At 39.8% G+C, this 20,217-nt stretch overlaps 1 protein-coding gene across 1 annotated transcript in view; it reads left to right on the top strand.

The window, feature by feature from the left end:
* LOC122817181 (protein-tyrosine kinase 6-like) overlaps positions 1–20,217 on the top strand; it is a 171,030-nt gene that overhangs the window by 23,639 nt on the left and 127,174 nt on the right. The window contains exon 2 of the mRNA XM_044090395.1: positions 2,957–3,081. The gene's annotated coding sequence lies outside the window, so the exon portion shown is untranslated. The remainder of the gene's footprint in view (positions 1–2,956; positions 3,082–20,217) is intronic.

The following is a 20,217-nucleotide window of genomic DNA, read 5'->3' as shown; positions in this document are numbered from 1 at the left end:
CAACAGTTTAGGGAGAGGAAGGGCATTATACAATATCATGAGTTTTACTTGCATTGCTAGCGTTAATGGGAGTACTTGTACAGATCAGATTGCGTACCACTGTGACTACAGGAACAATAAGGCAAGAGTTCCCAGCTAAGTCAGCAATGCAGTGGGCTGTCTTGTGGGAATGTTTGCTTAATGACCTTGCCTGCAAAAGGAAGTCATGAATAAGGAATATCCAGTTGGTGATATTTTGCCAAACTTGTCACAGATGACCAAATGACCACAGCAGAAATGCCATAACAAGCATTCCTTGCAAACATTTGGTGCATCTTGTACGGATGGAATATGCCATGGGACATCTTGCATGGCTTTCCCACAACACTTTTAAGGTCATTTGGATAAGCAGCACTCCTGAGCCCTCCCACCATTGTCTGTAACTGCCTTTAAATAACTGACCTGTTGAATGTAATGTTTTAGAACAAGAACACTTGGCAATCTACCTGATTTAATTGAATAAACTACTTGAAATTTCAACAGCAAGGCATCTTTATTCCTCCCACAAGGAGGGTATCTGAGAGTGTGTCCTACATCTGCTGGAAAGAGTGATTTAATCTGGGCTAATCCTTGTACGTTTTCTTAGTCCTGTTATCCTCTGGTTTAAAGACCTGACTCAGGCTGTCTGGATTACCTGTACCTTCCAAGGAAGAAGGGCACTTTCAAAAATCTTTGTGCAGAGTATTGGTAAGGCAGCTTACTCTGACTTCTGTTTGAACCTTTTCCAAGTATTGCAAAATTCATATTCATTGAGTAGAGCGGTTTGCCTGTGCTATTCTGGCAACTGAAAAAAACATGCTGTAGCCCTCCACTCATGTCCAGGGATCAGGAACTGTATTGCTGTTTGGTAACCTCCCATGTTTTTAGGAATACCCTACAAGCATAGTTTTGAGGATACTCCTCAAAACTGAAGAAATCTGAGTAAGAGACCCTCTTCTGCAGTAGGAACTGCCAACTCTCACCAGTAACTGCGCTTTTTCCCAGTAAATATTCCATGACAAACTGCACATAGGGACAGATGTTTGAGCAGCATCATTTGTCAGTACATTGGAATCTTTGTCCTGTTAGTATATTCCCTGCTTATGTCAAGAGTTTTATCGTAAAAGGATAATGCCATAACTACAGTTCAGCTGACTAGAGTTTGATCAATGGCTATTGGAGGCTTCAACAAAGAGTGATGGGTGTGCCCATCCCATGGAGGAGGGTGGCTGCAGGGGCATTCCCCAGTTTAGAGCCTTGGTGGACGTTGGACATGGCAGTGTGTGGTTTATAGAGGGACGGGTGGACATTTGCCCTACCTGCACATCAAATTAGCCATACAACAGCACATCCTCATTGCACAGCTGCCCCTCGTGCATACTGGTGAATGCAATAGGGGTTGAGGGTAGGTTATAGTGGGGGGGGGGCTCTGTGGCAGCAAATGTCTCATGGTTGAGAGATCCTACGGTTCTCATTGGCTCCAACCTAGTGGAGCAAGTCTGGCAGAGTTTGGGAGACAGACCCAACAAATAATTCAATAATGCAGGGGGATAATGGTCAACGTCAAGATGAACGGGACAGACAAGTCCCGTTATGCCAGCATTTTTCTGTACAACTTCCATTTGTGTCACTCTTTCATCTAGTATCCAAAACTGTTTATTGAAGAGTATTTTGCCAATAAAACAAGTCATCTGACGGCGAAGATCCAGGAGCTAAAACCGACAAGGGTTGTGGAGACAATTATGGGCATAAATTAATTGATATTTGTTGCATTTACTGCCTAGAATGAAACACTGGGAATGAACAAGCTAATCATTTGTTTACCTTGCAACACAAAGTGAGCACCTTAGGAATACCCATGTAGTATGCAGCATTCAGAATGCATGTCCATTTTGTAATGCTTTAATGCATAATGTTCTGTTTCAGTTTTCAAAATGCCAGTGAAACATGAATGACTGAACTGTAGGTTTAAATATTTGCTAGTTGCATTTAAAATTCTGTACTAATGTGTCTTGCAGCTTTATAATCAGTACACTTTTTGTCAAATGTCTTACTTTCAGAGGAAAGACTGAGCGCAAGCTGAAACAGCGTATTTATGAGCATTCTTATGCCATTTCAAAAGAAGAACAAACAAATGCTTTGGCTTGCCACATGATTGAACATCCAACCCACCATTTTAAATTTACAGTATTGAAACAGGTAGATGATACCCCATATATAGGTCCATGGCAAATCCAGCGTGAGATGGAGGAATTGTATTGGCAAATAAAAACTGCAGCCTGCTTCCCTCTTGCATTCTGAAAAAACTGGCTTTAAATAGATAGCTTTATAAGATAGTTTTATGAAGTAAGCATTTTGTTTTATTCTGGTTTCATTCCCATTTTGTAAAACACGCTGTTAGCCTTCTTAGACTGAAGGTTTCCTGATGCATCTTTTTTGTAGATTTAGCACTATTTTTAGTTTAGTAGGGCTTACAGCTGCTAGCTTAACCATTAGCTAGTTGTTTTACACAAAAAGTATTTTTACAACTGTAATTTATACTTGTGTATGTATGAAATAAGGTAGACTGTCTTGTTTTCATATTTATGCATTTTTATGTTGTGCTGACATAGTTTTTTAACAAGACATTATATGTTATTTAACTTCTAACTTGACTTGGTTAATTTAGGATTAACAAGTTGAGATGATAGTAGTTATCACATGGTTGTTTTGATTAACTAATGTTTCAATTAACTAACTGTCTTTATATACAAACTGTTGCCTGTGTCCCTGTTTGTTCGTTTATTCTGAAGAAGGAAGGGCACTGAGCCTTCCGAAAGCACTCAATTTATTAAATCAGTGTTTTTTTACTTTATTCAGTGGTTCATATCGTTATTCATTTAGCCTTCAGCTCCGTTTTCTTATTTTGTGTTCTTATTTTGTGCGTTTTTACTTTCAGATGGTACTTTGGAGAGTTAACCCGCACTGAAGCTGCTAATAAACTCCTGAGTGCAGGGAATCGCACAGGATCCTTTCTGGTGAGACTTAGCGAGAAGCAGAACAGTAAGAACTTTGTACTGTCTGGTAAGCTGTCTTTTAATAACTACATTGTCTTGTGCATAGCCTTTTACTGTGATTCTAAGTTATAATGTTACTACCATTGCTTGCAAAATAATTTTGTTGCTTTCTCTGCAGAATGCATGATCTTTTTCCCCTCTCTATTTGAAAATGTTGCAACTTGTCTAATACCTAGACATATATTGTAGGGGAGCTGTAGCTTATCAAATTGTGGATAGGGGAGCTTTGCAATACCATAACAGGTCTGCTACAGAATGCTTAAATTGATGTATTGTACTGAGCCCTTACAATATCCATTAGGGTCACTGTCCTATCTTCATATGGTTGCCCTTTGCATCTACTGCAGCCCACCAAACAGTCTAGAAATATCCCATGTAAAAATGCAGATCCGAAGGGAAAGGCTTACTATTGCGAGAGGGTTCAAGTGCAAGCCAAGGGTTGGCTGACACGTGGGGGAGAACTGCAGGGCAGAGTTCAGCTGGGTTATCCCATACTAGTAACTTGCACGGCATTAGTGTGAAAATCCCAGTTAGAGCTGTTGAAGCTTTCAGTAGTGCAAATATGCTATTCCGTGGCACAAGAATTAAGCCACAGTCCTAAAAATTGTGTACTATATTTAGAATGTAGTTTCCCCACCAATACTGCATGGTTATGGGCAACATCTTTTCAGTGCTGAAGAAAAAAATAAATGAAAAATGGCACTTGGATATTTTTTTCCCATGTAGCCAACTCCATTTGGCCCCTGCTGTGTATAGCCAATTACTTTCAAGTTTTTCGTATGTGGCCTTGCATATAGCTTTACATTTGTGCCAAATCTAATCAAAATTCTCCATAAGGTAATTGAATTCATTAAGTCATAATGATTTGCTTGATGTAATGTCTGAAATGGCATGAAGCCCATTCTGAATAAAGGATTAGGCTGCCTGAATACAACAGGAATACAATCCACTAGCATCTTGAAGTCCAGCCAGATAGAAGCTTGAGGATTTCAGCAACAATATTGAAGGCAAATCAGTGCAATAAACTATCTTTGGAAAGATGAACCATTTTGTCTTGCTCACTCTTAACAATCAACCTTCATGCAGCTGAACTTGAACGCATGAGTTTCCCACACAGTGTTTATACTCAAGATGGTGCTGAGAGCCATGAGGAGGGGCCATCCTTGTGATCATGTGATGTCTTGTACCCTTGCCAGCATCCTGCAATGAAATCGTATTGTACCTCTAATCCTTCCACTGTTTTGGGGACACCATCTACATCATGGTGGGGGCCATATTCTTCCACTCTGGTAAGTGTACCACTGCCCAGACTACCACATAATGCTGCTTGTTGGACAAATGCTCATGCAGGGCCATCCTTGCATCTCTGCCCTTCCTCTGTGGGATTACAGAATTGAACAGCCTATGCCTCCCTCCAGTCAAGGATGGGCATATGCTCCTACTCTGCACATCAGCCCCACCTGCCCTACTCTGCACATCAGCCCCACCTGACATCAAAGATGTAAAATGAACCTAGGCCATCCTGGGTCATAGTAAAGTGTTATCCATGTATGTCAGTGAAAGTGGCAAAGATGGATCATTTTTATTCACTTTGAGCTTCATTTGCATTTGTACACATTTGAGATTTCCATAGAATGGATGATTTCCTGGCACTCAGCACTTCAGATTTTCATAGACGTTTCTTGCTGGCTCTCACACACAGCATGATTTTCATAGATGTTTCTTGCTGGCTGTCACACGCAGCATGATTTCCAGGCAGCAGCTTTTAGAGCAGTGTGCCAAGAATCAACCCTTGTGTAGGTAAGCAGAATAGTGAGGGGGTAAAATGGTAACTATAGGAGTAACCAGGTTTGATATCCATAAACTGGACTTGTCATATTTGTCTAGAAAGTGAACATTTTTATTTTACTATTTATTGACCAGGTAGCTAAGTTGGTCCACTGACCCTTTTCAGCTGTGACCGTATCTTGTATGAGTAAGTATACAAGCTTATGCAAAGACAAGTTTACGTACCACATTACAACATTACACAAATGCAAGCATTCTATAAGGTAAAGTAAGGCTATGGAGAGTGTCAATTGATTACAAGGTATAGAGTTTCTCTGTAAAAGCAGAACAGGTAGAGGTAGAAACCTAAATAATGGTCAGAGGTAGATGATTGCTTCTGTTAAAAAAAAATTGAGGCTAGAATTCTGAATGCAAGCAGAAGGTTGAATTCTGAATGCAAGCAGAAGGTTGACCAATATGTAACAGTTGTGTTTTTCCTCTGTAAGATGTTGTTTCAGTGCAACTTTAAAGCCCTCTACAAAGCTCTTCTGTTTCCTAACCTTGGCTATTAATAATTCCATGTAGATGGACCCAGCAGGACTTTTTCACGTTAGGTTTGAGATAAAATCTAATCCAATCCAACTGGTGGTTTCTTAGAAGCCTCTTCATGGATGTTCATGTTAGAAACTTTGTTTACAGTGGTGGACAATATCTCAGATTACTCCTTGTGCATAAAAGGATAGTTAGTCATAACAGCAGATCACAATGCTGTCTATAAAGAGTCCACTAGAAGGGCAAATCAATCAGTCTTGTTTTTGGAAGTCTGCAGTTTTATTGTACCTACAATGTAGTACTAGTGAGACACCATATTCAGTTTTTGGAAATGGGATGCTTGCAAGCGTATTGCGAGTTACTGATGGTGGATGAGATATCCTACAGCATACTTTAACTGATTCAGCATTTACAAACATTAATGTGAGGTCTAGAGTTGGGTATTTTTTGCTTAATGGCGTTAAGTGGCTATCTTTAAGCAAGGGAAATTTACATTACTTTTGTGGTGTGGCAAACAGCATGGTGCTAGATTTATTTGGGTTGATTATTGGTCTGTTATTGTGTCCAGCTGTATAATGTTGAAAAACTGATGATTTTAGCAGTAGACCAGTAAACTTTTTTTCTGGATTCAGTAAATGGCAGATAATTTGTGTACACAGCTGTTAAACAAGGGGAGAAATCATTTATGAAAAGACAGAGGTCCCAGCACTGATCTTGAGGTATCGTAGTAGAGCGGTAGTCTTCTGATGTGTATTGTACTTCTTTGTGTACTGTGTATTTTTATAGCTATTTCACTGTGTGTGAGGTATTAACTGGAAATTGTCCACTTTTATTAAGCATCTGTTGGGTTGTTTTGTTTCTGATGACTTGTTGCAGTTAAACTCTTTTTTTCTAAAGGCTCCTTTAGCTGTTTAAAATTTTTATTTAAAGGCTCACTGCTGCTTTTCAGCTGTGAGAAACATTTCTGCAGTTTGTTTCCCAACCTCCCTCCCTGTTGGTATAGTGTTTTTTATAGTTGGTGGCTTTGCAGTTGCCCGCCCTTAGTGTAAATTTGATCTGGGACCCTCCTCCCAGTCTAGTGTCATTACCTCATTCTATCCAGTACAGGGAGGACATTTGAGAAGGCCAAGCAGCTTAGTTTCTGCTACTCCTTTCTCTCTTTCCACTTAATTTTTTTTATCTGCTTTTACTGTATTTGTGTTTCTTCCTACTTTATTTTGCTTTTGTGTCATCTTAAAAGTACTCAGTTGTATTTATTACTGCTTGGTGTAACTCATTCTAAGCATTTTAGTTTAAGCACTTGGGCTTCAGACCAGTTGTTTTACATTAAGAAGGTTTGTGGTCTGCACTGTAGTGGCAGAACAGGTAGCTTACATCCTTCTAAGTTGGGAACTGCTGATTGAGGGCTCAGTGTCTGTTATTCTAAAAGTGTATTAATTCTGGTTTAAGCACTTGGGCTTCAGGCCAGTTATTTTGCATTAAGAGGGTTCATGGTCTGCACTCTTGTGGGAGGAGAGGCTGGACTCTGCCCTTCTGAGCTGGGAATTTCTGGTTAAAGGCTTATAGTGCCTGCATATTTGAACTGCTTCTTACTGAAATTGGTACACCTTGTTTGCTGTAGCATAGACTAGATCCAGGCCTGCTGAATCTAGCCTTTTGTATGCTTGTTGTTTGCTTGTTATTTCCCTGAAATGCTAATTCCACCTAAAACGTGTCTTTTCAGCACTTCTGTGGATCCCTAGTGATATCTGCATTGCTTACTGTACTTATTTCCTTGTTTCACTTGAAAGTTACTGTTTGTAATTTTTGCATTTAAGTTACCTGTAACACATTCCATTTAAGTTACCTGGCACTTGCTCACTAAGTCAGCACTAAAAAATTAAAAGCACTACACCCTCACAAACTCCCCTTGAGTACCTTGTCCCCCATTGGCCCTTTTTTCAATTATAAAGGAATTCCCAGTACTATTCTAGCATGTCCAAAGGTCAGTTGTCAATCTCGTCTCCGGTCCAGCTGGTGAATCTGGGAATCTTGAGGCAATATTACAACTGCCTCATGTACAGACAACCCTCTCCTCCTCCCAACAAATTCCAACACATGAGAGATGCAACCATATAGCCAAACTGGAGGTTAAGCTCTCTCAACTCAGTACTGGCGTAACCAGTCAGGAGGAGAAGGAAACCACACTCACTACAATTCCAGTCTCACATAGACCTACCATGACAGCAAACCAAACACACAAACGCACAAAAACATACTCTGAGACTCTAAATAAAAATCTGCCTAAGCAGCAGAGACCTCCAAAGCAAACACCCAAGAAACCACTACCCCAAAACAAAACACGTGCAACACATAGCTCACAAAGCCAGTGTGCCGAACAGTCACAGCCCTTAAGGCTAAACACACCTGATACACTTGTAATAGATGACTTTATCGTCAGGCACACTGACGTCCCACTCACCAGGCTGAACAAGGAGAAGGTCATGGTGAGCTGCCTGTCTGGTGCTAGGATCCGCCACATAACATAGTGACTTGGGTCACTCCAAGGCAAGTACAAATATGACTCTGTCATTGTCCATGCTGGTGTGAATGACCTGAGACGTACCTCCCTGGACTACATGAAAAGAGACATAGAGGAGCTCTCTGAGCATGTAGCCCAGGCCGGTATGACCCTGACCTTGAGTAGCATCTTACCCTCACCAAGAATGATGCCATAAGATGATCAATTTCAACAATTGGCTTAGGTATTGGTGTCATTCAAAGGGGATCCAATGCCTGTCAGCCTGGGATGACATGCTCGACAAGCCACGATGCTTCGCTAGGGACGGCTTGCACCTGTCACCCCTGGGCTTTCAGATATTGGCAAAGGCTCTTGCTACACCCATAGTGCCTTTTTTAAGGCAAGGCTCAAAAGACAAACCCACCTCCACAGGTATCACAAGGGATAAGAAACTAAGAGTAATGCTACTCAACGCCAGAAGTCTAAACCTCAAGATGCACACACTTGAAACTCTCCTTAGCATGGAGAACATCGATATCTGTGCAGTAACAGAAACCTGGTTCAAGGCTCCCGAGAGCACCCCAGCACTACCAGGTTATACCTCATACCATGCTTTTCAGCCCCAAAACTTGGACCGAACCACAAAAGGAGGGGGAGTATCAATATTTGTCAAAGGTACCCACACCTCCAGGTTGGTGGCACAGCACGAAGCATCAGAGACTATCCATGTGCAACTAACAGTGGGTAAAACTGCCTTCCAGTTTATTGCCTGCTACAGACCACCCTCCCAAACCCAGGAACCCCACTCGGCCTTCCTGAGAACACTGGAAAATATGAAGGTCTCTCAACACCATTATATTGGGCGACTTCAACTACCCAAACATAGACTGGGGAGCATTACGCTAGCTCCAACACCCTAGCCAAAAGGTTCCTAGAATTTATAAACTCAAATGCTATGGAACAACTTGTTACCACTCCCACAAGAGGGAAAAACATACTGGACCTGATCATCACCAACATGGGGACTCTATGCTCCAGACCAGAAGTGTATCCCTCACTGGTAAGATCAGACCATAAACTAATCTCACTGGATATTCACATCCTGACCCCACCCCCTGCACAGAAAACCGCAGTGAAAAACTTCTCTAAAGCAAATTTCACACTCCTCAAAACTGAGGTGGAATCCTTCAAAGCCCCCAGGCCTGTGGAAAATACGGCCCAGACTGCAGAATCTTTTATAAATGCTTTCTATGAACACCTTCAGGAATGCATGGATCATGCAATCCCAAATAAAACCAAGACCCAGTCCTCCAAAGGCAGATGTCCTGTCTGGTGGACCCCAGCCATAAACAAACTATACAATAGAAGGAGGAAGCTACTACATGATGGAGCAAAATCCCAAAAGGGGAAGGCATCTCTGATCAGTATTAGCAAAACACTACGGGCACTCATAAAATCGTCTAAGGCCAGCTTCGAGAGAAAAATTGCACAGGACACTAAGGATAATCACAAGGCTTTCTTTAGTTATATTAGGAACCTGAATGGGAATTCCCAGATATGCTCAGAATTAGTCCAAAATGACAAAAAATACACCAAATCCACAGACATTGCCAACATCCTAGCTGACAGGTTCAGCGCAAACCCCCCCCCCCTCCCCACCAAAAGGACAAATATCTATCCCAGCAGAGTGCTGCCCCCCTGACATCTCAGATGCTCAGGTAAGAGCCACCCTCTCCAAAGCAAAAAACAGCATCAATGGGACCAGACGGTGTCCCGGGCTGCGTCCTACATGAATACCAAGAAGAGCTAAACCCAAACATAAAACTACTGTTCAGTCTCAGCCTTACTACAGGATATGTACCCAAAGAGTGGCGTACAGCAACAGTGGTCCTTCTCCACAAAGGTGGTGCCTCAATGGATCCTGGAAACTATCACCCCATAAGCCTGACTACCTTGGTCTGCAAAGCTATGCAAAGGATCATCATGGATATCATAAATAAAGATATTGGGGACCCACAGACACTGGATCCTACCCAGTTTGCCTTTAAGGGCAGATCCTGCCTCTTAAAGCTGGTCAATTTCTTTGAAACAGTCACCAAGGCCATTGACGAGGGGAAGGTGGTCCACACAGCCTACCTGGACCTCGCAAAAGCCTTCGATACAATACCCCACTCGGGCATTATAGATAAGCTCACCAGCTTAAATATAAACCCCTATGTCACTAGATGGGTTGCAAACTGGCTCAAGGACAGAACCCACATGGTTAGAATTGCTGGAGCGATGTCCGACTCCAAACCAGTTAGAAGTGGCGTCCCACAAGGCTCAGTCCTGGGACCTCTCTTGTTCGGTATATATGTTTCGGAGGTACAGGCCAACATGGAAGGACTGTGGCTGACCAAGTTCACAGATGACTGCAAACTGGGCGCCATAATCGACTCTCCAGCTGACACAAGCATCCTCCAAAAGGGCCTCATAGAAACAGACAAGTGGTGCCAGAGCCATGGCCTCAAGCTAAACTCCAAAAAGTGTATAGTCATCCCATTTGGCAAAAACAAAGTGCCCACAAATTACCACATAGGTGGTAATCCATTAAGTACAGAAGAAGTAATTAGGGACCTGGTGACCCAAGTTGATAGCAATCTCTCATTTGACAACCACATGGCCGAAGTGGTTAGAAAAACATTTTATATAACCCACCTAATCATGAAGGGATTCACATCTAGATCAGGGGAGGTCATCGTGCCTCTTTACTCATCCCTTATCAGGCCCATAATATTGAGTACAATGCCCCTTTTGGGATGTACCTTACCAGACACCTGCAGCAACTGGAAAGGCCTCAGTCTTTACTCATCCCCAGACCAAGAGGATGAAAGGGCTCAAACAGATGCCATATGCTGTCCGGTTAAAGAAACTCCAGCTCTAATCAGTGGCATACCGCCTGCTCAGAGGTGATCTGTGCCTGACGTATAAAGCCATGTCCAACCCGGAATTAATGGACATGCTGCACCTCAGAAAATCCAAATCCCATCGAGCTATGCGCTTGAGAGGCTTGAACCTCGGCACTGAAATAAATAGGACATGCTGGAGGGACACATTCATAACCCAGAGGCTCCCTTCTCTCTGGAATAAAATCCCAGTCCAGGTTAGGCAGAGTCCCTCATTGACTCTCTTCAAGAGAAATCTTGATGAGTGGATGGGAGAGATCGTAGGTTTACCCCTGGCATCACTTCTTTGTCACTGTTAGACAGAGGCACAGTATACGAGCCTCGAAAAAGGGCATAGCAAAATTAATTTAAAATGGGTGGTGAAAGCCAAACACACTCTGGCTAGGCTTATAAATGCCCTAGGGCAGATAGCCTAGTATGAACCTATGAACCTATGTGGTATTGATATAGATTTGGAATAAGCTAGTTTTTAATCTTTTGTAGGGTCGATTTCTAAAATTAAATTTCCTGCATTCATCAATTAGAAGCCTGAGTGACTGCTTCAAATTCCCTAGTCATATCTACAAATATAAAGCACCACACTGTAGAAGCAATATTTACTTTTAAAATATGATACAATTTTTCCAAGAGGTTTGAATAGGGAATTCTCTTGGAAGCATTTAATATAAGGTTAAAAAGAATACCAAAAGTTAACCTTTTTAGTGAATTCTTAATTGCATGATTGATCAAATGCATATATTTAAGTGTATGCTTACCAGCAGAAAGATGTACTCTGAAAAGGCTTTTCTGAAAGCCGAGGCACCAGAGAAGTGTTACTTGCTCTTAATGGTATGAGTTTGAAGTTTTGCTGTTAAACTTTTACTGCAGTAATTTATTTTTTTATTTTAATCAGTCTGTGTACTAAACTGAATTCATCTGGCCTGGAACTTGTGGTTTGCGATATCAACAATTATACAATGACCCCTCATTGTTTGTGTCTTTCATCTTTTTCCCCGGTTAGTGTTCGCCACAGCGGAACTCCGGTCCGCTAATGATTGGTAGTTGATTTTTACATGCTGAGTTACCAGCCCTGATGCACAACCTTCAACGAAGGTATGCCCATTCACGCATGTCTGCACGTAGAAGACGCTTTAGCTGAGAATCGAACCAGACAGCATCTTACTGTGAGGCGACAACGCTACCGCAGCACAATATTCCAAAACGTGCACACTGATTGGTCAGCGTGCCTGTTGTAAATCCGACTTATACTAATGGTAAAGATCCAGTCACCTGGATTTTTTCCATTAGTATAAGTTTTCATTTTTTTTGTGTTTTTGGTAGCAATGGAGAATGGAAGAGCTCCATTGCTGTAATCTTGCATAAAAAAAAAAAAAAAAAAAAGCAACAAAAATCTTCCTTTCAATGTTGCTTTTTTTAAAGCTATTTTGCTATGTTAAACTCTTTTAACATAGCGAGACACCTTTAAAAAAGCAACTGAGATCTTCCTTTCTCCGTTGCTTCCACACCCAGCTCTGATGTACTGCGTAAGCATACGCATGAGCAGTACATCAGAACTGCTGCAGAATACTGGGCAGCATGGAGGCATTATACAATGCCATTATTTAAGAAAAGTAAGTATTTTTTTTTCTTAGGTCATGTCATTGTAAAGCAGCAATAACTCACTTCTGGGTGTGGGTAATGCTTGATTTACCCATGGTTGTCTTTGTTTGGCCACTCGGGCTTCGCCCTCAACCAAACCACACCAACCGTGGGTAAATTCAGCATTACCCACACCCAGGCATGGGTTATTGCTTAAATATGCCTGCAGTCATTCATACCATCATTCATATTGCTGTAGATATGGGACTGCATGCAAAGGCAATCCTAGAACTACAGTCATTGTGAAAGCCATATTGCTGGTCAGAGTTAGGCCATGGCTGTTTATATGGCCAAGTATTTAAGGGAAACAAGTGGGAACATAGGTTTGAAATCTGGGATTGTAATCCTTGGGTTCCTTAGGTTGCAGGTACTGAAGGTTGAGTAGCCATAACAGAGCATTTGAAAATGTGATGGACAATTCCTGATGGTGACTGGTTGTTCATAAGAGCAAGCAATTTGGATATTTTTTATGCTGCAGTTCTCAGGAATGAGGGTGGAGTTTAATATAACTTGTGTTTTGTGGTATTTAGCTTCCTTTTAGGAGATTGTCTATTTAACTGAGATTGTAAAAAGGAGAAAGTCTGCTAATGGGTGGAACTGAGGTATAGATTTAGTTTGTGGTATGGTCAAATGAATACTGTCCATGGTGAGAGAGTTTATAGTTTTTTGCAAAGTCGTCATTGTTGCCACAAGCTCTGGAGTACGTAATCAGTCTTGTCGTTTCGATTCTTTCTATTCTGGAGTTTAGTTTCATGCGTGCAGCTATTAGAGCAGTTTGTCTGCAGCTAGCTATGTGAAGCACTGACTGCCAGTGTTATGAAATAGTTTTGGGCTTAAACAGGGTCTGTTTTTGTACAGAGAGCTTGTCTAATCAATGCGTTGCAGGTTGGCATCTTCTGTCAGATTACCTTTTAGATGGATCTTGATTAGTGAAGGTGCTTTTGTGCTTAAAAGGACCAAGTTGATTACAGGGCAGTTATCACTTACTGTTATGTAGAAATATTAATGTTTTGCCTCAGTTTTGAGGCTGGTTGATTTTTATATACAGGGTTGAGTGGTTTCCTCTTTGGGTTTGGTCTTTTCTGCCTTTAATTGTTCAAGGCCCTGTTGCAGACATTGTTGTGCTGACAGGCATCTGGGCCTAGGGCATTTACATTGAAGTATCTTGAAATCTAAGTTCTTAATATACCATTTGGAAACATTTAGAAATTGGCATATGCTAATTTAATAGGGAATCAAAATTATCTAGTATAAGATTTATGACCAGCCAATTCGGGCTTCTATTACGATCAGCTTTTGACTTCATTGTCTGAGGTTTTCTTTGTAATTGAGACCCTCTACCAGGTCTATTGCTTAGACTAATATTGCCTAGTCTAATTCCATTTATAGCAAACTTGTTGGAAAAACCACTTTAATAACAGAGCAAAGCTTTCGGGCAGAACCCTTCTTCAATACTAATGCATTCAAGTCTGAACACTGAAAACTTATATACAGGTCTAGAATCGCATGATCAGCAGCCAAAAAATCATGTGATGACAAAACATAAAATGCAAAAAACATACATTATAAAACATTATAAAATCATCTTATAGTATTACGTAATTTAACTAAAATTGGTTTTAAACTAACTTTGCTATTAATTCCTGGAGATAAATCAGCAGCTAATCTCAGGATCCATTCAAATTCCTTAGTTTCTAGGTAATTATTCATATCCCCACCCCTAGCATTAGAGCAGATTATATCAATAACTCTAAACTCTCCGTCCAACAGCACATGTGCATCTACTGGAAGCAAGAGTAAGCGTGATGGCGGTTTTACTGTGAATGCTACAGGCATCAAGAAAACGCAACAACTCACTTTGAATTTAACTAACAAGCGGTTCCAGTTGGAACATGCTGAAACCGTCGTTAATAGATCGCCTAGGTCCAGAGGTTCACCTGCAGGGTCGTATACAGCACAGGCATCACAAACAACCAAGCGCAAAAACGAGAGCCCTTTAGGACTCAACAAAGTAAGTCGCAAGTAGATGTGGCATTAAATTTATCAACATTTGAGCGACTTCCTGCTCATCTCTCCCTCTTAAGTAAGGGATTTAAATTTATACCTTGTAGTGATAATGTCGTGTCTGCTTTAACTGACTTAAAGTTGTTTGTTCGGAATTTAAATCTGAGACTTTTGTTTGGTAAATCTAACTCTTTTGGGGATAATTTAAAATGACGAAGCACTTTCATTCCAGTTAGTGCTCCTGTATTGAACGCGTTTCACGATGTATGTGAATTACAAATAAGAGAACTGTATTCACGGCCCATAAGAAATAAAAACTATAATTTGAATTTTGCAGAATATAAAGTGCTTAAAAGTCTACAAGACAATAAAGATATTGTAATAAAGCAAGTGGATAAAGGCGGTATGCCTGTTATTATGGATCGTGACAAGTAGTTTTCAGCTGTTTCTTTACTATTGGATGATGAGACTGCATTTAAAATTGTTACACATGTAGATGTAAAGAAATGTGTGAGCTATGTTAACATGGTAGTATTTGAACTCCAGCTTAATGGTGATATTGACCTTGACCTGTTTCATTTTCTAACTGTACCTTGTCCTTTGATACCTCATTTGTATGGTATCCCAAAAGTACACAAATCAATGGACAACCCACCAATGAGACCTATTGTCTCAGGTGGAGGCTGGATTACAGAGCCAGTCTGTTTACTTGCACAAACGGCTACAACCATATCTATCGAATTGCAACACTATTTTGAAAGATACCTATGATCTGTTATTTAAGTTACATCAATGGTATAACAGAAATGAGCCTGATAAAAAAACAAGGAAGCATTATCTGGTCACACTTGATATTGTATCTTTGTTCACGGTTATTCCTAATGATGTTGGACTAGAGCTTTTGAGAGAATTCCTAATAGCACAACCTAATCCTGACTAAATCTATTGATAATATTTGTTGTCTTATGGATGTTGTATTAAAAAATAATATCTTTGTTTAATGAAACTCTCTATCTACAATTAACAGGGGTAGCTATGAGCACCTCTGTGGCAAATACGTATGCCAATCTAGTTCTTTATCAATGGGAACAAAAATATCTGTATAGTAATAGGAATTTGTCTGTCCATATCAGTTTCTACCAACGATTTGTAGAGGACTGCCTGATTATATGGAATGGTACATACGAGCTAGATGTTTTTGTTGATTATTTAAATTCTACAACTGATTATTTGAAATTTAAAAGTGTGATTTGTTACTTGGATGTAAAGCTTCAGCTAAATGATGGAATCCTTAATACCAGTGTTCACAAGAAGGAAGTCCGTTGTAAATATTTGCATTGCAGCAGTATGCATGCCCCACATATCTTTAACAGTGTGGTAAAATCCCAATTTATTAGGATTAGCAGACTCGATACAGATGATGTCTTTAAGTCCCAACTCGATGACCTGATAGTTGATTTTATTTTGAGTGGCTATGATGCTCAGTTACTTTACAAACTTAAAATAGATGTATTAGAAGCGAGGAGAACCTATCTGAAACCTATTAACTTTACTCATGATTTGGCTACTTCTCCAACTACCTTAAGGAAAAATAATAATAATGATAAAGAAATATCTTCAGTTAGATATATTACAACCTTTAACAGAAGATCTAATTCAGTAAAACAGATCATATCAAGAAATTGGTTAATTTTACTGGCCTTAGATGAATTGAAAGCCATTTTGGGTGACAAACCGCGTTTTTCTTATAGAAATATGAAACTATTAAAAGTTTATTGTGTTTTAAAGATTTTTTTAAACCTAGATTTATGATTTCAGCTGCTAAACATGGCACTTTTCAGTGCTCTAATTGTGTTGCTTGTGTGCAGATGTTTGGTATTGGTAGTGATATATTCACACATCCCAACACTGGTCAAGTTTTTAATTTTAAAATCTCAGCTACATGTAATACTTGTTTATTTGGCCACATGTAAATCTTGTACCTTGTTCTATGTAGGTAAAACTATACGCAAGTTAAAAGAACATGTTATCTATCATAATTCGGAAATTTAGAAGATGTTGTGAAAATAATGCACTATTTAAGCATATTAATACTTGTGGTCCTGAGCATTCCTTTAAGTTTAGAGTTAATGATATAATCTGCTCTAATGCTAGGGGTGGGGATATGAATAATTACCTAGAAACTAAGGAATTTGAATGGATCCTGAGATTAGCTGCTGATTTATCTCCAGGAATTAATAGCAAAGTTAGTTTAAAACCAATTTTAGTTAAATTACGTAATACTATAAGATAATTTTATACTATAAGATAATTTTATAATGTTTTATGTATGTTTTTTGCATTTTATGTTTTATCACATGATTTTTTGGCTGCTGATCATGTGATTTTAGACATGTATATAAGCTTTCAGTGTTCAGACTTGAATGTGTTAGTATTGAAGAAGGGTTCTGCCCGAAAGCTTTGCTCTGTTATTAAAGTGTTTTTTCCAACAAGTTTGCTATATTCTCTACGTTCTGCAGTTGGTTTTTTCGTTTACTAATTCCATTTATCCTGGTTAAATGTTTAATAAAAATAAAAAAATATTGTGTTTTGTGGTTATCACATGAGAGGAATTGCTCATCTCAGACTTACCGAGTACAATGCACCCTTTTTGTATGTACCTAACAAGGCATATCCAGCAACTGGAATGTCCACAGAGGTTTCTCACTAAAAATACAGGGCACAAGTAACGTGTCCTATGCAGAGTACTTCAAGGCTGTATCCCCTGTATTCTGTCTCCTACAGGCTTTTGAGGGGAGATCTATGCCTGACATATACAGAGCATTGTCGGATCCCACTCTAATGGACCTCCTGCATATCCACGAAACAAACAGTACCAGAATTACCCATTCTAAAGACTTAAACCTTGCCTGTGATATAAATAGGACATGCTGGAGAGATAGGTATGTATCCCAGAGACAACCACATCTATGGAACAGGCTCCACATCCATGTGAAGCAGAGTTCCTCCCTAACCAATTCAAGTGCAACTTGGACAACTGGATGGGAAACAGGAAATTCATCCCTGCTTTGGCGCCTATGTCTCTGATGCAAACAGGTAACCTGTAAATGGTTCATCTCCCAGGCCCATGCTAGCACTTAACAAGGGTATCAGAACTTGTCAGAGATTTTGGGATGCATGGCTAGACTTAAAAAGGCCCTTGTGGTAGTTAGCCCAATTAACACCTATGAAACTTAAGCAGGTTTCTTATATGGTTACTTGGGGAGGAGGCTGTCCTATGGTTAAATGCAATCTATTTAATCTACAGGCATTTAAGTTAGAAGTTTATTTGCTCCTACTTATGACTTGCTGATATGTATTTGATTTTTGAGTAAAATCATGGGTTCAGGATTTCTGCATCTCCTGACTTCCAGTAACATGTGCAGTTTAATGTACTTTAAAGGGATGGCTAGGAAATCTGTTTTGCATTAGAAGCATTTTCATCATGCAGAGTCTATTGGTTGTGTATACCAATGGTGTAATAAAGATGTTTATGGAAGGTCTGGAGCTGAATTTTTGTTGCAAGAGGTTTTAATGCCAACTCTTGTTTGCATCAGTTGGGGTGTCTGTGAGTAGCAGTTGTACTTGTAGAGAACAGTAGCAGAAGGGTAGGCATTTAAGGAGAGATATACTGGTAGAAGTATTGAAGGAGAAGGATTACTGATACAGGTGGCGTGGGCTGTTTTGGGGTGGAGGAGGTGCAGGCTGTTTTTGGGGAAATTACTGGTACAGTATTTAGATATTAGTGCCTGCATTTACAGTGTGTAGCACGAGTGCAAGGTTAAGGAAACATGGAAAGTGGAGCTGATCAAAGAATGAAATATAATAAAGATGACAAAGCCAGTCAGAAGGCTAAAACACAGTTTTAATCTAAAAATCTTGAAAGTATAGAATCCACTTGGTTAAGCGCTTTCGTCTACATTAAGACATCCTCAGAACCAAGACAAACAGTGAAGTAAAAACTTTTAAATGCAAAGACGCACCCATTTAAAACCTTCAATAAAACCAATCAACCAATTAAACATATGAAATTAAATGGATGTGTCTTAGTATTTAAAAGTTTTTACTTCACTATTTGTCTTGGTTCTGAGGATGTCTTAATGTAGACGGAAGCGGATTTGTTACTTTCAAGATTTTTAAAACTGTGTTTTAGCCTTCTGACTGGCTTCCATCATCTTTATTATTGGAATTGTTTCTAAGCCTGGATACTTGTGGATTTATTTTGTTTAAAGAATGAAATATGTTAAAAGATGGTGCTGGATGTCTGCTGTTGCTACAAAACTGAGAAAGAATGATGCTTCAGTACTGCATTAGTTTCCAATGCTAGTGACATAAAATATAGCACTAAGCTGGTTGCCTTTTTTGCAACCTTTCTAGGCTAGCTGCCCTTGTGGGAAATTTTAAGCCTAGTTCCATTTCAAACGTGAAAATCAAACTTCCATAACTGCGAGGTGAAACCTAACAATTATACCAACCCCAACCCAATTGTACCAGTGGTAGAATTCAGGAAATATGAGCAAAACTGCTCTGTAGAATGAAGGGAATATTAGGTTGTATTAACAGCTGAAGCAGCAGACGGAAAAAACTCAGGGCCCATGTCATCTCTTACAACTATAATAGCCATATTAAACATCTACCCTACACAGGCTAAAAGCCCTGGTCTCTCTACTCAGACTCCTACAGACTCCTCAGAGGTGACCACTGTCTGGCATACAAAGCAATGTTAGACCCTGCCCTGATGGGACTCCTGCATCTCCGCAAGTCAAGCTCCACTCTAGTAACCCGCATGTGCAACCTCAACCTGGTCTGTGACATCAATAGGACTTGGTGGGACAGAGATTTGTATCCCAGAGCCCCATTTTGTGGAATAGACTCCCTATCCACATGAAACAGAGTACCTCATTAACCCTTTTTAAGTGCAACCTGGATAACTGGATGGGAAACGGAAAATACACCCCTAGGATTCCACCTGTGTCCTTGCTGGACAGTGGCATAGGGTGCTGACTTTGTAAGGGCCTCAGGGCCATTAGCATAGTAACTTTCTAAGATCCTATGAACAAACTATAAAAATTGGAAACATGACATGAAGTACTAACAAAAGTGTATATTATGTATGCACATGCATGTCTTCACTGGATACAGTAATAAATTTACAAAAGTGTTGTATACAAGTATCATGTACAAACGTGTACTGAATAAGCTTAAATACTAGATTGTAGATATCCATTGATTTGACTTAACCTAGTATTTACCTGTGAACCTAACTGTTCTTGTTGCTATTTTCAGCCTAGGAAAATTTTCTCGGGTGAGAATCAAACCCTGTACCTTGTGTTTGAAGTAAACACCTTATCTATTATAGCAACCTTGATAATTACATTAGGATCTTGATGCATACTAAAACTGCTTAAAGATGCAAAATTAAAAAAAAAATAAGATTAACATTTATGCTACTGTTCAAATGAAACTAATTACTGTATTGTGGAGTTTTTCTCCATAGGTTTTCTATTCATTTGATAACTATAAGCCCAGTGGACAAAAGTCCCTTTTCAGGGAAAGACCCAGGAGCACTAGTAACTTGCTCAGAAGTGGAAGGGAATCGATCATTTTACCTTTGGCTAAAAGAAGCTTAGTGAAACAGCACTGACCTTTTAAACCTCTTTACAAACTTCCAGGTGCAATATACATTGCCATCTTGGAC

The sequence above is a fragment of the Protopterus annectens genome, chromosome 12.part0, assembly GCF_019279795.1.
Source record: "Protopterus annectens isolate FY-2018-M chromosome 12.part0, PAN1.0, whole genome shotgun sequence".
In the NCBI taxonomy this organism is placed as follows: Eukaryota; Metazoa; Chordata; order Ceratodontiformes; family Protopteridae; genus Protopterus; species Protopterus annectens.
This window is presented reverse-complemented; position numbering and strand designations above follow the sequence as displayed.